Source organism: Numenius arquata, chromosome 2 (assembly GCF_964106895.1).
Source record: "Numenius arquata chromosome 2, bNumArq3.hap1.1, whole genome shotgun sequence".
In the NCBI taxonomy this organism is placed as follows: domain Eukaryota; kingdom Metazoa; phylum Chordata; class Aves; order Charadriiformes; family Scolopacidae; genus Numenius; species Numenius arquata.
Genome location: NC_133577.1, coordinates 115,017,583 through 115,038,860, shown reverse-complemented (window position 1 = coordinate 115,038,860; position 21,278 = coordinate 115,017,583). Strand labels below are relative to the sequence as shown.

At 36.8% G+C, this 21,278-nt stretch overlaps 1 protein-coding gene across 4 annotated transcripts in view; it reads left to right on the top strand.

Moving 5' to 3' along the window:
• The window catches only part of TBC1D22A (TBC1 domain family member 22A), a 180,648-nt gene that overhangs the window by 6,896 nt on the left and 152,474 nt on the right, over positions 1–21,278 (top strand). The window lies entirely within an intron of this gene.

Genomic DNA, 21,278 nt, shown 5'->3' with positions numbered 1-21,278 from the left:
TCATCTGTGAACGCTGACAACATGTTAATGTGGAAACAAATGTATTGTCAGATAACTTGACTGTTCCCTTTGTGTGCTGGATTTTAACTGCTGAATAGTAAATACAAGTGCTGAGGGGGTATCACAGAATCAAATGGCTTTTATCCCAAGTGAAAATCTGTGGCAAGAAGAGAGAGTGCACTGCATTTGGAGAACTTGGCTGGTCACTTAGAAGTAGGACCTTAAGTAAAAATAATAAACAAAACGACTTTGAGTTAGATCATTCTGGAAGATATATATGAGAAACTCTGATGGAAGGAAGTAGAAACTGCATGTTTACAGTTCTTGAATGGACACTTTCCTGCCCTGTAGTTGTTATGAGACTTCTTCAGTATAATAAGGTCCAAGCTGTAGCTTTTTTTTTTCCTTTCTGTGCTGTATGTTCTTGTGAAATTGATACTTGCAAAGTAGAACTATGGAAACAGTACTTACTAGATAAGACTTAACACCTTGGTGAGTTATAGGACATTCTTATAAAATGCAACTGTGATTAAACTCTGAGGCGTTAAAAGAAATTGCATATTTTATATAAGCTTGAAAATGATAATAAAATACAACTTTTTCTCCCTTTGATCTAACAGATATTATGAGCTATGTGATTGTGACTGACATGAAAACTCATACAACTTTTAAGAATGTTGTAATGGTAGAAATCTTTGTTATATTAGATGACAAAGTCAGAAGGAAGACAAAGTTTAATTTAAACCTCTGTGTTTGATTTTTGATGTCTAATTAGATGGGAATATTTTCCCAGTAAATCAAACTTAGGGATTCAACTGAAATAATTTGGAAGGGAATGGAAGTATTTCCACTCTTACTAGGACTGCAGTCACCCTGACTGAGGTGGGAATTTAGTCAATGTTATTTAAACAAACTGGGTTTGTTTTTTTTCCCTTTTGAACTTTCAAGGTCTCTCACAGAGAAGTGCAGAGGAGTGCAAAATTTGACCATGTAGCTCTTATATCTAATAAGCTCTCAATATTCTTTCTTGTAGTTATCACTAAATAATACCTTTTCTATGTCTGTTTGTAGGAAGCTTATTCTTTCTCTTGCTGTACAAACTGTAATGAGTACTGAATCTGAAGTTGTGGGAATTAGATTGATTTCTTTTTTTTGATATATATATTTTGACTTTTGTATCTGGGGTATATCCAGTAGCATTTCCTAATAAATCTATAAATAATTCATGTTTTTTTCTTAGTGGAAGAAATGAACTCTTTATTTACAACACTTGACAGTCATGAAGCTATTAGTAGTAGATCACATGTGATGGTAGTGCTCAGGCTACGTTATGTGTATATATTAGAGGAAATGTGTGTATGCATATATACATAAACAAACGTATATATGTATGACTGTACGTACAGTTCATCAGAATCTGGTGTGTGCTTATGCATTTTTAGGAGTTGTTTGGTTTAGCTTCATGTTATGATGAAGACTGTTTAAAAAGGAGTCTTGATTTAATGACAGTAGTAACCTGGGAAAAGTGTTGTGGGTTGTGTGTGGTGGGGCGGTGGGGCTTTTTTAAGTTGTCTTTTTTAAGTTGTCTTTTTTGGGGGTTGCTGCTTTTCTTTTTTTTTTTTTTTTTGTCAGAGTAATACTGAAAATGGACTAAGGTAGAACTAGGTAACAGGCGCTGAGTGAAGATTTGTAGTGAGTAATGAAGGGACAGGTAGCTATTCTGTTGCAGCTGGCTTAGTCTCTGTGATGTTGTGGGGTGTGTTGGTCTTTGTTTTGTGTTAGAGCCACAGATAGTTGGGGTTTGTTTGTCATGATGAATTGAATTAGTGGGTAGTTGTCTTGGAGATGTTTTAGCAAATATTTCTGTTCATTTTTGTGTGTAGTAGTGTTGGTTTTGCTTGGAAGTAGTAGTAGCAGAAGTAAAATATTTCTGTTGACTTTGCTTTCTTAATACAGTTTTGTATATTGTTGAAAGAGATTGTGACAAGTCTTTCAATATAAGTTAATCTGTGGAACTGAAACAATATCACGCAAGTTTTCAACTCGGCTTTTTTTCTCTCACTGTAACTTGAGAAATCAACACAGACTTAGAATAATACAAATGACCTTGAAATCCTTTCAGTTGTACTTGAATAATTACTATCCTATAAAGACATTGTAAAATGCAATGTTAGTTTCGTATGGCAACTAAAGGTTGTGACAGAGCATGTTCTTTCACAAGAAAAGTCTCAAAAAGATGGGTTATGTGTATATAAATTTGCAAGTGAAGATTTATTTTAGCCATTGAAAACCACTAATAGATTTTGGAGTTGGGTTTGGTCCATAGGTTGAATATTGTGAAGTTATGGAGATAGGCAGGTTCTATCAACGCCATCAAATTACACACTGAGCAAAATAATATGCCAGGTATAGTCTGCAATTGAGATATGAACCACTAAGAAATATTGCATAAATACATAATGACACAATCATTCTCAAAGCTTCTGTGTACAGTCTTTTCCAGCAGACACTTACACAAATAGTTATTAGACCAAGGCACAATCTGAGAAGGCAAACTAGGAAAGGAGGAGCGAGCCCTGCCTCCTGAGTTCTCAGAATATACAAGAATTCGGTCTTTTAGATTACTGAACTCTTTATGAATAAAGAGCCTATTTGCATGGCTCTGAAGTGCCCTTAACTAATTTTTTTAATGTCTTGTAGAGCTGAACTAATAAACTCACTCTTGCAATTTATAATCTCCCTTGTAGTTGTTCTGAGTCTTCCCTTAAGCTCTCCTAACACACTTTACTTCTCTGGCCTGCAGCTATTTTTGTTGTTTGCATGATAAACAGATGCAAATAATATGCCTTATTTCCATTTGACACTTTTTATTTTACTATTGCTATGCTGTTATTACCTTTAATATAAATGGGGAAAGTATAATGTGAATTGGATGTCAAGAGTAGTTAGCTATATAAAAAAAAAAAAAAAAAACAAACAACAAAAAATCAGTTCCTATAGAAATATTATTCTAGGTATATGACTTGTGCTGCAGGAGAGAGGTATTCAAGAGCCCTGACAATATACCTACTAGTAGTAATATAATTGAAAGAATGAAGAGAGAATCTCAAAGTTAAAATTGCAAAACGAAAGCTGCCAAACAAGCTGAACCATGTTTGGGCAAGAAATGTGGGCTGGTAGAAGGAGCGTGTTATCAGAAGCAGTTGTGATTGGAGAGCTACATGAGGACTGGCTGCTGTCAATTAGATCCTGTGGAGGTGTACTAGGTATTCAGGAGGCAGGATAGGGCTGGAGGTAGCAGTGCATCTGTGTTTAATGGACAACTGTAGGGCAGACTGTAGGGCCAGTGTGTCTGCGTAGCCTCCCACACCTGGTTCTTCTTGCCAGGTTATTCAGAGAGAACAATTTACACCAGTTGTTTTCTGCAATCACCCCATGCTTACACTTGCCTTGCAGTCAATTTGATGTAGATTTACTTCATTTCAGGCCTTGTCTTTCCTTGTAATGGACCTTGTGTTACTGAATGAAGATGGGCTCTCTGCTTGCAGAATCTTTTGCAAACAATTAGTTGCTTCAAGAGGAGGGGAGCAGATGGGACTTTAACTAAGCAGCATGGGGAGAGTGTCTCTGAGAAGAAATTTCTTTCCTTCAACAGATCATTATTTATTTATTTAAGAGGGACAGTACTGCTATGTCTATCTAGTTTCCAATTAAATTTTAATTCTACTGTATGTTAGGCTTGTGTTTTCAAGTAGTCTTGCACAATGGTTTTTTTTTTTACCACTTGTTTATACATTCTAGATGTATATTAAACTTGATTAAATACAGTCATTTTATTTATGGTTCATAAATATATTAGTCTGTAACATCAATCTGTTATGTCCTTTAAAACTATTTATCAAACTGATGCCATAGAAAAGTTTCAATAACTTTACAAAATGCATTAATTGAAATTAACTTGATTAATTTTGTTCCCAGCCTCATTAATTTATCGCGCTGAACTGCATAGCTATTTATCTCTATGTTCCTAGTCCACCCATGTCATTTAGAATTTTATTGCCCCCTGCAGTTTTGAATTATCTGTAGTTGATCGTCTTAGTGCTTATTCTTCTTCCACTTCGTTGATGTATAGTATGAAGTGAACAAGATGTGTCCTACCGCTGCTTCAATTGACGTGCCATTAGTCATATCTGTCTCTTCAAACTATTATCACTGAAAGTTATCGTCTCTGATTCCTGTTCTGTTATCTGCAAAACATGCTTGCCTTTTCAGCTAATAAATAAGACTAATAAAAAAAAAAAAAAGGTCAGTACTCTACCGATAGGCTTTGGAACATCTTTTTTTAATTTTAAAAATCTTCTGAAAGAAATCAGTGCTAAATATCCATAAATGTTTCCTTATATTAATTGCTTTTTGCAGGATTAATGATTTGTCTTCCTATTTTCTATGACTTCATCTCATAACTTGTGGTTTCAGGGGGTAATCAACATTTATTCTGATTACTGCTTTAGTGGGATATTTCAATTTAAAGGTATTAATGTGTTATTTTTCATTGTAACTATGTAATAATCGGTTCTCGAAACAATTTTGAGAGGAATTTGCATAGTTCGTCTCCAGAAGATGTATTTCTCTTCTTTTGTAAAGTTATTTGATTGACATAGTAGTCATTACATTACATAAATGTTGACATTTTTAACTAGTTTACTCTGTATTGGACCAGTCTTAAAATTTTTTTTTCAGTAAACTTCTTTTCTTCCAGTGTTTCTTCTGTTTTTTGTACCTTCTCTGATCTCAGAATTTCAGTGTTTTTTGTTGTTTAATGTTGCTCGCATATAAATTAGAGGAAAATTTTTTTTTTACTAACTTTACATTTCCTAAGAAAGTAGGAAGTGTTATTATAGAAGTTACAGGAATTGCAAAGGGTATAATCTCATATTTCATAACAGTAACTGGTTGCCTCTGTGCATTATAATAGAATTGTAGGGTCATTTTTTTAGAAATGAAGTTAATTCTATGTTCCAAATGAAATTTAGAAAGAAAACTTTGTAAGTTCTGTAACCTATAGTAGTTATTTGCTATAGTGTTGATGTTGGGTATGTGTCTAGCAAACTTTTCTTAAAATATCTGTCAAAACTGAGTCATGGGAAGTTAGAAGAATTCCATGGTCAGAGATTGATTATGGTACAGGGTCACATTGAAGGTACTTTGGATGGATGGATGGATGGTCCCAAAGAGTGGCGGTCAATGGAGTTAAATCCAGCTGACAGCCGGTCACAAGTGGTGTTCCCCAGGGGTCAGTGTTGGGACCATTTCTGTTTAACATCTTCATTGATGATCTTGATAAGGACATAGAGTGTATCATCAGTAAGTTCGCAGATGATACAAAGTTAAGCGGGAGTGTTGATCTGCATGAGGACAAGGAGGCTCTACAGAGAGACTTGGATAGATTGGATCGATGGGCCAACGTTAATGGTATGAGCTTCAACAAGGCCAAGTGCCAGGTCCTGCACTTGGGCCACAACAACCCCATGTATCACTGCAGGCTTGGGGAAGTGTGGCTGGAGAGCTGCCTGGCAGAAAAGACCTGGGAGTCCTAATTGACAAGTGGCTGAATATGAGCCAGCAGTGTGCCCAGGTGGCCAAGAAAGCCAATGGCATCCTGGCTTGTATTAGAAATAGCGTGACCAGCAGAAGTAGGGAGGTGATTGTCCCCCTGTACTCAGCACTGGTGAGCCCACACCTTGAGTATTGTGTCCAGTTTTGGGCACCTGAATACAAGAGAGATATCGAGGTGCTGGAGCGAGTGCAGAGGAGGGCAACGAAGCTGGTGAAGGGCCTGGAGAATAAATCTTATGAAGAGCGATTGAAGGAGCTGGGACTGTTTAGTCTGAGGAAGAGGAGACTGAGGGCTCATCACTCTCCACAACTACTTGAAAGGACATTGTAGAGAGGTTGGTGCTGGTCTCTTCTCCCAGGTAATTAGCGATAGAACAAGAGGGAATGGCTTCAAGCTGCAACAGGGTAGGTTTAGACTGGACATTAGGAAACAGCTCTTCACGGAAGGAGTGGTCAGACACTGGAATAGGCTGCCCAGGGAGGTGGTTGAGTCACCATCCCCGAATGTGTTTAAGAGTCATTTAGATGTGGTGCTGGGGGATCTGGTGTAGGGGAGAACTTTGTAGAGCAGGGTTGATGGTTGGACTCGAAAAGACCCAAGGGTCTTTTCCAACCTGAATGATTCTATGATTCTACTCAGTACGACAGTAATTATAAGTCCTTCCATTTCTTCAGCTGTACATTCAAGATTATGCACACAAACACACCAGAATAAAATCCCTTTCTATTATGACACTTGTAGTTTGAGTCGTTTATATCTTATACTTTTTCAGTTACTTTACACCCATGACTAGAGAAAAATATAGAGCACTTCAATCGTATTAAAAAAAAGTCCGTGTTCCTTTAAAATGAGCATTGATTTATTTTTGCTACTCCATCTAGTCTAACTAGGAAAAAGCAAATATCAGGAAGAAATTCTTTACTGTGAGCATGGTGAGACACTGGAACAGGTTGCCTAGGGAAGTTGTAGATGCCCCATCCCTGGAAGTGTTCAAGATCAGGCTGGATGGGGCTTTGAGCAACCTGACACCTCCCACTAGATCCTAGTCTGCAGCACAGAGGTGGGAACTCAATGATATTTTAGGTTTCTTTCAACCTAAATCTCTCCATGATTCTGTGCTCTGCAAATTTACTGAGGATGCAGTCAATCCCACTGTCATTGATGAAGATATTCACAGAATCACAGAATTGTAGGGATTGGAAGGGACCTTTGGAGATGATCTAGTCCAACCTCCCTGCCAAAGCAGGTTCACCTAGAGCAGGCTGGACAGGAACGTGTCCAGGCCGGTTTTGAATATCTCCAGAGGGAGACTCCACAACCTCTCTGGGCAACCTGTTCCAGTGCTCTGTCACCCTCAAAGTAAAGAAGTTTTTCCGCATGTTGAGCTGGAACTTCCTCTGTTCAAGCTTGTCTCTGTTACCCCTTGTCCTGTCACTGTGCACCACTGAGAAGAGCCTGACCCCATCCTTTTTCTTGATTCCTGCCCTTTAGATATTTATAAGCATTCATAAGATTCCTTCTCAGTCTTCTCCAGGGTAAACAGACCCAGGTCTCTCAGCTTTTCCTTGTAAGAAAGGTGCTCAGTCTGTTGATCATCTTTGTAGCCCTCAGCTGGACTCTCTCTAGTAGTTCCCTGTCCTTCTTGAACTTCCCTGGAGGTATTCAAAAGATGGGTTGACTTAGTGCTTAGTGACATGGTTTAGAGATGTGTTTTTTTGTTTTTGTCAGTTAGGTTGATGGTTGGACTAGATGATCTTAAAGGTCCCTTCCAACCTAGACGATTCTATTCTGTATTAAACAGTATTGGTCCCAGTGTGGACCCCTGAGGGACACCACTTGTTTTCACTCTGAATTGGGCCATTGACTGTAACTCTTTGGAAGCGTCCATCCAGCTAATTCCTTATCCGTGTGACAGTCCATTCATCAAACCCATATCTCTCCAGCTTAGTGGCAAGAATGTTTTGGGGGACTATCTCAGAGGCCTTACAGAAGAACTGTAGTTGGAATCAGTACCTTCAAGTAGAAAAAAATGTAGATCTGTATTGTTTTCTTTTGGCAAGGATTTGTTAATTTTGATTTGAGCAAAGACTCCTGTTCAATTTCCAAACACCACCTATCATTGAATTATGTTTTTATTGGAAAAAAAAAAAACCCAAACAAAATTAAGATTGGACAGTTGCAGATACTTTAAAAAACCCAACATAATCTTCCCCTTTTATCAGTTCTGAAAAAGGACCCTGTACCTAAATCTTGCTTTTTTTTTTTTTTTTTGGTCAGGAGCTATGGTGTCAATTATAACTTGATTAATGAATGGATATGGGGCATTGTGGACTACATGGAAGAGCCCTAGTTCTGAGGTTCTGGACTTCTTTCAGGAAATACTTGCCTATAAATTGAGGAGCTATTATCTGATTTTTGTTAATATCAATTGCAGCAGCATAGCATAGAGAGTAAAACTTTCTTTTTGTGCCGAAGTCCACAGAGAGCATTCTAGGTTAAAACCATTGATCTGAACACCACTCAGAAAGAAGTGTGCTTTTAGTACAGTCTTTAAAACTCCCATTTTATACTCGTGGCAGTAGGTTCCTTTCAGAAAGATGTGGAGTTCTGAACTAATTCTTTTTCCAAATGGGTTTGGTTTGGATGTAGAGCATTACAGTGGGACTGTAACTTCAGCTGATGCTAAGGGATTAGTTTAAAAAAAAAAAAAATTAAGAAAACTCTTTTTTTTTTTTTTTTTTTAGTTTCTTGGGTGTACTGTCTCACTTTCTTATCGTAGTAAGAGACTTGGGTAAGAAGCTCAGGGTTCCCTGTGGGCGTCATAGCCTGAGGGAGCAGCCTCACCTGGTTCCCATACCATCGTGCGGACGCCACAGCATTCCTGGGAATGTCACCAGCAAGGCTGTTGTGAACTTTGAACTTTCTTTGGGCCTTCAATAAAATAAAAGCTTAATTCACAGGTACTTCATTTGCAGTGACCTGAATTTTGTATTTGTTGAGAAATTGGCATATTAGTCTTTCAGCAAATGTTTTGCCTTGTTGGAAGAATTAACTGTCATCTCCAGAAAAAGGGTTGATGCTTTGTCCCTCTGATTTCAGCTTCTTTTGATGGTGAAAAGAACCAGAATCTAAATAATAGTATGAAATTTTCATAAGATTTCCTGATCTTGTGAATACTTTCTGAAACATCGGTACAATCTGTTAAATATGTCTCCTTTACAGGATAGCATTCTTCACACATGCAAACAGATTATAATCTGTTTTTTTTTTAATGTGGTATAACTGGAAGTTGTTTTATGATAAAGTGTCAGTTTCAAACATAGCTCTACAGAAGCATCCTTTGAAATTATAACTTAGTTCAGATTTAGAAAATGCCTAGAAGGAAGGAAGAATTGTTATTAATTTTCCTGATTGCAAGATGTAACTGAAGAATTCCTTTAAAAAATACTTACCTTTTCTTGCAATGGAGTCTTGCATTTAAAAACTTTTACTGCATGCGCTGCTTTTTCAATATGAAACATACCGCCTGTTAAGATAGTTATGTTTGCCAGCTCAAGCTGAAACAGAGGCAAGTGTAAATTAAAAGTAGAACCATTGTGGTGATTTAAGTTTGAGAAGTACATGGAAGAAAGCTTAAATATAAGAAGTGTTTTCTATGAAAATGCACTTCTGAAGTTTGAGTCTTGCATTTATATTTAGAAGGAAGTCCAGAACTGGAAGATATAAATACATATATATGCAGTTATTGCCTGGGAAGGTAATGACAGCGGAGCGTATTTCACTGTGTATGTTTGTGCTGTGCTGCCTTCCTGATACTGATTATTGATTAGATATACCCTCACATGTGTGTTAGCAATAGTGGACATCTACTCTGGAGATATAATGCACAGTTAACTGAGAAAACCTTATGTGGATTAGAGCTCATGGGCTAGCCTTTTACAGGAATTCGATGTAATAGAGGTGGGAAATTTGGGAAAAGCTTTTAAAACCTATCCTGAATGTTTTAAAAATTTGTAGCTCTTACTGTTATAAGTCTTTACTCCATTGATTGTATTGGAAATATTATGTTCAGTTTAGGTATAGATGAGTTTTTTTGGCAGATGGGTGTTTGGTTTTGGTTAATGCTGACAATTAAAATGGAGAGTAAAAGGATTTTTCATTCTACATACTAGGAATTTTTCATTTTTTGTGAACTGTGAGCTGAGTTCTGCTTCTTCACCTCCCTTAGTGCTGAAATTCAGCCTTGTTTCCTGTCTTTCCAAATCCATGAGGCATTTAAGAGGAATGCAGTATGGTTCCACTAGTGTTCTCGCTTTGAGTGGATCAGCAGAGATTAGCTCTCCTTAGAGGCAGGAAATACTAAAATGTCAGATGCCTGAAAGTGGCATGGAATTCACTATATTAATATGAACAGAAAGAGCCAAATAGTAGTTGAAAAGCAATCTGTAAACTATTTTGGATGACCAAGTCAATTAATTAATTTTGCAAGATTGCCTACTTTTTTGACTTTCCCAAGCCCAACTTCGAATGCACATTGAGGAAGTGATCCAAGACCAGAACTGTAGCTCACTAGGCGTATTCCATGTGAAATTCTTTGCCTGATCAGTATCTTCTTTATTCTGTACATCATGGGGTTCATCAGTAGCTTTCCTTCTAAGTCAAAGATACTGAGGGGAAATCATAAAAAGAAAGTAAGTCTTTGCTTTTCTTTGTGGTAAATAAACATACATTGTAGGTAGACTTACTGGGTTTGATTTTTTTTTTTTTTTTGTTAATGGGGAAGATCTCTAGTAATAGCTCTTGTGAATAATAGTATGAATTTTGTGGTGCAGTAATCTAGATATGTATCTATTAAACCTGATTATTTTAGCTGTACTTTTCTTGTACTGTAGTTTCAGTATGTAGGACTGATGTCAGATTGCATTTTTGAATATAGATATTAGAGTAGTAGGTTTTTTTTAAGTCTGTTTAGTTTGTTTTGCAGGAGTCTTTTCTTAATAACAGGAAACTTCAATATTATAAATAGTAAATTAATGCCTTGGTTATTTGCTCCAAAGTCTTTTTTTAAAAAAAGATACCGGGGGCATGGAACTTGTCCAAAAGTATATAATTATTACTTGGCTGTTCACTTAAAAACTGGATTTTTATTGTGATTGGTCAATAGACTGTAAAATTCCATGTTCTCCCCAAACAGGAGAAATAATGTCTGTTACTTCTAAATAAGTGGGAAAATTGTATCCTTTAACTGGTACTATAAGGGGTATTTCCCATTTTCTGTATTTCTGTATAGAGACACACCTTAGTTCTACATGGAAAGTTTGTTAGAGACAGTTTGAATGGCTTAAAGGTAAAAACTAAAAACAGTTGATGATGCACAGAAATTGAATGTTGCAGGAGAACTGTAAAGAAATACACTGGCATTTAAAGTCTTTTGCCAGCATAGTTGTTCTCCACTACTTGTTTTCATAATTTACATTGTTGGTGTCACTTGTTGCAATTCTTCTTAGTGGTTTTATTAATCTTCCTTTTGCCATAGTTTTCCTAATCTTCTGTTCACATGCTTTCTCATACCTTCTAACACCAACCTCATCTACTTCTGCTTCTCCAACTTTCTACAGGAAATAACGGACAAGGTGTACTTCCCTGCTCTTTCCCAGCAAAGGCCCTGAAAAGGGTCTTACCCTGTATTTACAACATTGGATTGGACTTCATTTTGTGTTTTCTGCATGCATTCAAAATAACTCTTTGTTCCATTGGGAAGATTAAGGGCAGTGTTTGCTTGAAAAAAAAAAATTAATGAAGTGCCTAACAGAGCTATTATTCATTTTGGAAACCAGTTGCTGTCGTTGCCATAGTAATAACAAGCCCTCTATTAAAGCTATTTTCTATATGTACTGCCTGTATTGTAACATGCTGTTGGGGGAGCTGCAGTTCCATGATTCTATGCTCTTGAAAGAATTTTCCAGCTTTGTATAGTTAAATTATCCAAGGAATTTATGTTATAGGAACATAAAACATGTAAATCTAGTTTATCATATCTATCGTGGAGTTGTTCATGCAGGCCATCACTTCATGTAGCTATTTACAGTAATCTCAATGAAATAACAGCTGTATCAAAAATGAATAATGCATACAGAGAAATTTTGAACTCCTTTAATATTTCTTGACTTATTTTTTATTTATTTGTAACTGATAGAATGATGAGCTTATTGTTCCAAGAAAAATACTTGCAGACTTGGTTGTTCCCCTCATGTATTTTAGGTGTAATGGGTAATAGCTCCTAGTAATAGCTCGTGGGGTTAGAAAGCTGGTAAATTAATGGCATGTTTTCTTTGTAGAATCCCCCATGAAATATTTATGGAATATGAAGAATGTTTAAATCTGCTGCAATAAAAGGATACTGTCTTAAAATTTCTTTTAGAATAATAGCTTTAAACTTTTTCTCCTTCAGAGAAGAAGTGCATATCCAAATGTATTGTAGTAAAGCAGATAAAACAATTTTTTTCCAAAATTAAATAAATTATATAAAAGTGAAGCATTTACATACCACATTAGCCCTTCATAATAAGCTATCCTAACCCAAAAATGTTTCTGCATAAAAGAAATGCTGTCTCCTAAGCAGAAGTGACAGTTGGCTAGTGCTAGCAAATGGAGATATTTTTGGTCTAAAATCTACGGGGAATTATGAACATTTTGATACTTATTGGTCACAAAATTATGTAAAATAATGAGACAACTGAAGACAGTAGCAATTGGGGTTCACAGTGTTGCTTCAAAAAGTATCCTCTCAATCTGGGACAGAAATAATAGACAAGGTTTTACAAATGCTGTTCTTGGATCTGGCTAATTTCAGCTCTGAATCAGTAGGTTAAACTTAATTCTGTGCTCGCGTTTTTATCAAGTGATCATGTCTGTGATAAGTATGTTTTACAACTGCTCATTTTCAAAATAATTGTCCTGTAATTTTACTAAAAAAGATGTTTTTACAGTACTATCTTGATGGAAAATGTGTGTTTCATTTGTAGGTGGCATTAAAACTCCTTTGTACAAGTCCTGTGTTGGGGAAGTATGTTCTCCAGTTCATAACTAGGACATCTGATTCCTCGGGAAATGTACGAGGGGAAAGAGCTGGTATAATGACAATAAATTGAACTTATGCTTTGACTAAAGAGAATGTAACATTTCAACCAATGACAAATAGTTTAATGGTTAATGACATAATAAATAATGGACAAGTTTCAAGTATAAGTGCAATTACATTTCCTTGGTGCTCTCAGAGTCTTGGTTGAGGATGGATTTCTTCTGATGCCTTGATTTAAAGTGTTGCAAACTATGGAGTAGACATATACAGTCAAATACGTTTTTACAAGGCAGTGATTTCCAAGTTTTAAACCTTCACACCAGTACTTCTATACTGCTACACTCTATTCAATAAAAATTAATAAACTTACTGTGTGATGGAGCCTGTTTGTATCCTACACAGCAGAAATGTGGTAGCTTTAGATATCTTTATTTGCCCTTAATTTTGTTCTTTCCTGTTTGGCTTTATTAAAAACAAAATCAAGAACACTCCAATAATCAAGAACTAATTTGGGAAAAAAAGACATGTCCACAGCATCACGGTTGTAGAAATGATTTGAATATTAAAATAACCAAAACCAAAAAAATCCCAAAACTAAACCAAAAACCCCAAATAAAAAAAAAAAAGTCCCCAGCACTTTAATAATGCAAGTCTTTTCTTCAGAACTGTTGTGAAGGGGTGTCAGGTTGGCCAAGACACTGTTGTGAATGAAAACAAGGGATAACAAAGCAGTGAAGTTCAGGTGAGCGTTTATTTGGAGGAAAAACTAAAATTCAGCCTTTTTTGGGTGTAATATATTAGCCATTCCTACTGCTGTGTAAACAGTTATAGAAGAATTTTTCTTAACTGCTGATTCCCACTATATCGACTTCTGTTTTCCCTAATGCATTTGGATAGGTGTTCTAGGAATGTTTCTCTCGAAGAAGTACTCTCAAGTAAATTTGATTTTATGTTCAACCTTTTGGTTTAATTATTAAAAACAATAGATGAGTAAAAATGTTCCAGAAATTAAATATAACCCGCACCTAGACTCTTCAGTTTGACCATTGGGTGCTTTTTCCACATTTGGTGGTGTATAGACAAGGTTTTTTGGTGATTCTTTCGTATTCTGCTGATCTTCCTTACTAAAGATGACCTGGAAGAAGAGTAGAGTGCGTAGGTGTTAATGGTGAGAGAAAGGCCATACTTCTGCTTGTTGGAAATTGATCGGAGGCAGCTTGTGCATTATATATTAACAGCAAGTAATATATATAAGGTTTAAGCTAAGTACTATAATATATAGTATATAATATAGAATCATAGAAAGATTTGGGTTGGAAGGGACCGTAAAGATCATCTAGTTCCAATCCCTGTGCAATAGGCAGGGACACCTCCCACTAGAGCAGGTTGCTCAAAGCCCCTTCCAGCCTGTTCTTGAAGACTTCCAGGGATGGGCACCTACAACTTCCCTGGGCAACCTGTTCCTGTGTCTCACCACCCTCACAATAAAGAATTTCTTCCTAATATCTAATATAAATTTCTCCTTTTTCAGTTTAAAACCGTTACCCCCTGGTCATATTGGGCCACTCCCTCATAAAAAGTCCCTCCCCCATCTCTCCTGTAGGCCCCCTTTAGGTACATCCCTTGTTTTGGATGTTATACTAAACTTTATACTAAAATGAAGAAAGAATTCAAACTTTAAGGGCTAACTCTGAGTCAAACAGCTAGAGCATTTTGGTATGCGTACAGCTCTAGCTGTATCAGTGGGCTTTCTGTCTTTCAATTTACCTCCTTCACCTTTGCAAGTTATTTTTGTCATCTCTTTCCATTAGTTGGCGTTCATACTTTCATTTTGTGAATCCATAGGAATAGTCACACATGTTCAGAGGGAAAAAGGCAAAAATTTTCAGAAAAGGAAGGAAACGAAAACTTCTGCTGGTGGACAGGTTGAAGAGATAAGAGGTTCCCCATATAGAAAGCTGACAGAAGTTAGAAAAGTAGCGCTTCATTTTCCAGCCTCTCTCTATTTCTCTGCCGCCTCTTTGTGAAGATGGAGCATCTGTGGATGTAGGTGAGAACTATTCGATCTCTTTGAAGCTGTGAGATGGGTTCCAGGTTTGGAGCTTCTGTGGTTGTCGGGAGCCATGTGGGGCTGGTGACAGCTTTCAAGGCCAGACACTCAGGCATGCGTGGGTAAACACAAGGCATTCTTCTTCCTTGCATGCCAGGAGGGATTCAGTATCAGATGTTGTGTGAGCTGTCATCTTGTCCTGATTTTTATCATGTTGAGGCTGTTTGGAAGAGCAGCAAATCATACCTGTTTTCTAACAATGTTTTGTCAGGTGTCTCATTTGGTTCTGTTTTTTGGAAAGATGCTGTTTTTAGAGGTGTAATCAAATAGTTTTTTATTTGCATGACATCTTTGTGGATGTATTTGTTCTTAAGTCGAGCTTCTGGCCTCTGTCAGGCATTTCATATGTTTTTGTAGCTCTTTTCTGTTCTCAACACATTCATGTCTAGCTATTTGTTCCCTTGAGCATGCTGTGTGTTACTTATTGGTCCAGTATGGAACTTTTTAAAAAAGTATTTTTATCATGTGTTATACAGAAAAAAATCAGCCTTAAATGTATTTTCTATTACAAGGTACTATAGGATCTGAATGTACTTAGCACTTCTCTGTGGGAAAGCTAAATACTCAGTAGGAAACATGGGAGGAAATGGGAAGAACCAGATGTTTAAAAGAAAAGCTCATGAAAATTGGATGAAAAAAGTGTGATACCGTGGCAACTTACAGACTAGAACTTAGTATTTTGATCTTAATATAAAAAAGTCAGAATGATTTCATCCCCCTCAGCCCTTTTTTTTTTTTTTTTTAAATTAAGATTCATGTGTCTCAAGGCAACCTGAGAAACGGAATGCAAGTATTTCAATTACGTGTTATCATTTGATTTTATGACGTGATCAGGAGAGCCCATCTTAAAACCAGTAATAGACAAACTTGCTGTAAAAGTTATGCATGTGTTTCAAATAAAATGCATATGTAATTCATGTATTTTAACAGTATTATTAGAACAGCTTCCCTGACAATCTTTTATGTATATCTAAAGTGGCACTCTATGTATATGCTCCAAATTGTTCTTGCCTCTCTTGTCACCAGAAGCATTTTTATTTTATGCTATAGTAGTGTTAGATCAAGTCTTCTAGGAGTGATTTTTTTCCTTCTTTTATAATTGTTGTTGGGAAGGGCAGAGTTCTTGGTTTTCTTTCCTCTTGTTTTGGTGTTGAACCGTCAGAGAAAAGCATAACATGAACTGATGCTTTAACAACAGCAATGCACAAGGGTCAGGCTGTGTGCTTTTGGGGTGGTAATCATGAACGCTTGCTACTGCACCCAATAAGAATTCTTGCATAGCCTCAGTTATATTCTTCTGTTGTAATGTGTGCTGTTTGTCTCTGGGAAAATGCTAGTTGAGCTCACTGTGGTGAAGAGTCAGGACCAGAATTTTATGTGATTTTTGGAGTAGTCTGAGATACTGGAATTTTGGAGGACCGTGATGTAGGACAGCAGTTGGTGCAGAAATGGAATTATCACATACCCAGGGCTAATGGGTTGTGGTGGAATTGACTTAACTCTCAGATGTGCAATCATCTATCTATCTAACAGTTTCCATACTGAAAGCAATTACTGTACCACTTACGAAAGCGAAAACAGAAACAGAAGCCTTGAGAAAGTTCAGAAGGATCCTGTGTGACATGACAACGGAGTAGAGGAGGTTATTAAATACAATCCAAAAGGTAAAGTTCTGTGTCAAATAAGGAGAGTAGAACAGAATATAAACCTTGTCAGGCTAAATGCATGGAAGCACTTCTAAAAGGGAATTTGAGAAGCAACTTGCAAAAAGTATAAAAACTAGTGTTAAATGCTTTTTATCAAATATATTGGGAGAAGGAGCATTGCCAAAGATTCTGTAGGCCCAGCAGACAATCCAGGTGTAAAAAGAGCTCCCAGAGAGGATCAGGCTCTGGCAGAGGAACATAAATAATTATTTAATTTGTGTTCAGCTTTCAGGAATGTAGGGAGGTATTCACTCCCAAATCCGACACCATGGGGAATTAGAGAATCTCTTTCAAAGAAGTGTTACGTTGTAAAACAAAAATGTTTTGTCCTTGGTATGTACTTTGACTTCTGTGTCCAGTGCTGAGACTTTCTTCCAGAAAGAGCAGTCCTTTGAAACCCAGTCCCATAGGATATGTACATTATTTTTTGGAATTACACAACAGCTCAAGCTATTCCTAGTTAAAGGAAATGTATGTTTGTTGCATAACAGTGTCAGGAGTGAAAAACTGAATTCTCTTGAAACTTACTAAAATAAAACCTTATTCCTGCTTTCTCTTTAATTTTCAAAGAATGACTTCTTAGTTCAGTGAGTCCTACAAGTGGTTGTTTATATTTAGCTTAGAAGCAAAGGTTTCATTTGAAATAGTGCTGTAATTTAAATTTTTCTTGTCAAAACTGTCTTTGCTTGGTCCTGAATGTAGAAGGAAAGCTCAGTTGCATCACAGGATAGAAAGTTTACTAGAATAAGCTACATTCCAATTTTTTTGCATAGTTCCTGTCTTTGTTTTTAAATGAGTTACTGAAGAGTAAGTGGAAATTTTGTCCTGGATGATTTGTCACTGATCTAATCATATGCTCCACATTTCTGACTCTGACAGATTTGCATCTTTTCTTGGTTTATGCTTGGTTTGTGTTTTGTGGTTTTTTTTTTTTGGTTCTTTTTTTTTTTTTCCTCCCCCTCCTTATATCGGTTGTTTTTAGAGGTTGGTACCCATGTTTGTGTATAGATTCCTATTGGAGTTGACTTAAGGGAGGAGAAAAACCAGTAAGGTGAAAGATTAGATAGAATTCAGTGGGGTATAGGTTTGAGAATGAGCAGTTGATGATACTTGAAAGTAATAAAAGTAGTTTCTGAGTTGCAATTTATTTTCTATTTTCTGCATATACTATGCTTATTACATAGTTTGTAAATGGTGTGCTTCTCTGTACCAGTAGTCGAAACTTGAAGCTTTAGCAAAATGATTGTGTAAGGAAATAAACTAGTGCGTAAGATCTGTTTCCTTTCAGCCAGACTACCAGTGACACAAACAGACCAGTCCCAGTAAAGCATACTTGTTCATGAATGCTGCCCAAGGACTAGCGGAACAGTATGATGCACAGCTGGAGATCACTTGCCTTTGAAGACCTGGGGCCTTTGTTATTAATCCAACACTGGAGCTTATAATCACGTTCTGGGGTGGAGGAGAAATACGTATGTAATTTGTAGATGTGTTTAGTTGAGGCAGATATCTTTTTTCATTTTATTCATAAACGATACAAAATACCATTTTTCTAGTGTTGTTCCTATTATATGCTTACTTTGCCTTCACTTATTCTGACTGCTTTCTGCCTTTTTGGCCTTTAGAAGAATATAACTGCTGATACTATTACTTATGATTTAGTCCCTGCTAGCTTGGGGATTTACTTGACATTGAATCATGGATCATGGGTGGAATTGAAACTTGTTGCAGATGTGTTAGGGCTGCAGGCAAATATCTCAGCTGGTCTAACTCTCCAGGGGGTGGAGAACTACTGGAGGTGACCTGAGAGGTTGCTGAACATAACAAAACAGCAGTGTGAGAAACTGACAGAAGTTATGGAGAGCACCCTACGGGATGCCTGGATTTCACAAGTAGTAAAGAGGGAATTGTGTGAGAAATGTCCAAACAGTGCCATTGCATGAAGGGGAGCACTGGGGCCGCTTCGGAAGGTGCACTGTTAAAGTATCTACTTGGTTTTTGTTTCAGTAGTGTCCATCTGCCCCTCTTTGAAATGGTCTTTAATGAAGGCTGTTCCTGTCCAGCTGTGTTCTGTACCCCAGCCTTGCTGTGTGTCATGGCAGAGCTGTTTGCATGGTTTTTGTGTGTCATAGGTAATCTTGGATTTTCTTCAGAATCCATTAGTGTCTTTTTTTCCGTTGTTCATGACATCCCATCGCTCTTTGGCTTTAGAACTGCTTTTTGTTGTCTGTCCTCAGTGTACGAGCAGCCAGTCTCTCTGCAGTTGCACTTAATGCATCTCTGTGCCCAAGCCTGGGCTTTTATCATGAATGCACAATCCTGGGTGCCATTTCCTATTTAGTGTCAGTGAAATTCAGGAGTCCCTTACTTAATATCAGAGAATTTCAGTTGCTTATTACATCTCTTTCCCATTGAATCCCTTGTGTTTGCAGTGACAGCATACTCATGATAAAGTATATTTATTGTGCCAGCCTGTGATGTGTAGTTCAATTTAAACTTCACCCTCTCTCTTAATCAGTGTTTATAGTCTTGGTGTGGTCTAACCCCAGCTGGCAACTGAGCACCACGCAGCCACTTGCTTACTCCCCTCCCTGGTGGGGTGGAGGAGAGAATCATAAAAGAGAAAACTCTTGGGTTGAGATAAAGACAGTTTAATAAGTAAAGCAAAAGCTGTGCAGGCAAGCAAAGCAAAACAAGGAATTAATTCACTACTTCCCATCAGCCGGCAGGTGTCCAGCCATCCTCAGGAAAGCAGGGCTCCGTCATGCATAACGGTTACTTGGAAAGACAAACACTGTACTCTGAATGTCCACCCCTTCCTTCTTCTTCCCCCAGCTCTATATGCTGAGCATGACATCACGTGGTATGGAGTATCCCTTTGGTCAGTTGGGGTCAGCTGTCCTGGCTGTGTCCGCTCCCAGCTTCTTGTGCACCCCCAGCCCAATTGATGGCAAAGGAGTGTGAGGAGCAGAAAAAGCCTTGACTCTTGTGTAAAAACTGCTCAGCCATAACTAAAACATCCCTCTGTTCTCAACACTGTTTTCAGCACAAATCCAAAGCATAGCCCCATACTAGCTACGATGGAGAAAATTAACTCAGACAAAACCAGCACAAGTCTGCACAAGTTTTGCTTTCCTAGTTTCTTCAGTTCACACTGAACTTTAGTAACATCATATTTTTCTACTGTTACTGATCTTTTGGTTATCCTGTATTCTTCCAGTGCCTATCAACTCCTTGAGATGAAGAATAAGGGAGGAATTTATTGGGAAAGCACCAGATTCCTTGGAGTTATGTGTATAAGCATGCTTTTGTGCTTCTTCCAGCCATGCATATTTAGTATGCAGAAGTACTGTGAGCTTCTTAATGTTTTTTGAAAGAATATGCTGCTGCTGCTTATAATTTGCTTAGACTCTAATGTATTACAACTGCTTTTCCTGATGTTATATATTGTACACCCTTCATGCATATCTCAAAAAGCTGTGGACGATTGATACATTTCTCTAGTAATTTGTGAAGCAAGGAAAAAAAATTAAAAATTATTGTTTTATTTTTACAATACAGAGAGAAGTAGTGGAAATAATAGTTCAATAACTTTCAAGCTGATGGTTAGAAACACATGGATTTTTATATTACAGAATGAGAAAACTACTATAATGTTACATATGATGTCTACTTGCTTCATAAGATAAAATACTTTTCTAAAGTGGGAGAAATCTTTTTAAAAGAAAATATAATAAAAGAACAATCATGTTTACAAACACAAACAAATTTGAAATTTTTAAAATGTTATTGAATAAACAGAGTAGCTCATGACAGCAAGACTGCCTAAGTTACAAAATTAATTTAGAATTGACTTGGGGTTAGAATTAACTTGATACTTAAGAGATAAAAAGCGTTCTTTCAACAAAAACTTCATGATAAAATTTTCTTGTGAAAAGTCGTTATAGCAGGACAACTATGTTTAAAGTTAGCTAAAAATAATGAAGACCATATGGAAAAAAAAAAAAAAAACAACCTGCAAAATTTGCTGTCTAGACTTCATTTTTAGAAGCCCTATCAGCAGTCTGGTGTTTGTAAGTTAACAATAGAAAATAGCCCAAACTGTAGGGGAGGTAACATAACATCAAGAATAGCTGCATTAAAGTGTATATTTTGTGCAAAGAATGCTTACTGTAAATGATCAGCATGTTGGATAGGGATGGACTGTAAATAAGGAAGAAAATAAAATGTAATCAGTTACAGTGAGTATAGTCACATTATTAAGTCTGTAATATGTTTAATCTTACTGCTGTAGTAGCCGTGATGGATAGGCTACAAGTAGAAGGAAATACAAGACTGAGGAATCTTTTGTTTGCTGGAAGTCAAATAAGTCATTTCATATTTGGTGTATTGTTTTACTTTTTCCTTCAGTATTTGGTATTCTATTCTTTGGATTGTCCAAGGTGTATGACTGAATTTATCTTTGGTCATGCTCAATATAATCTTTCCTAAATGGTTAGGTATTCTGTTTTGGTACACTTACACAGTCATAGATGTCTAAATATAGTTTGTACTGACAGAAAATAACCTTGGCTTATTTATGTACTCTTGCTTTAACAAGGTGTCACCTTGGCATCCTTGTATTTCTTCTTCTATAGGAAAGACATAAATTAATTCATTTAAAAACAAAACTACAGAACAAGCCATGTCTTTAAGTCAAAAACTTATTAGGAGATATATTTTCATTTTTTCCCCGGTGTCAGTGTATTTTGACTTTTTCAGGGG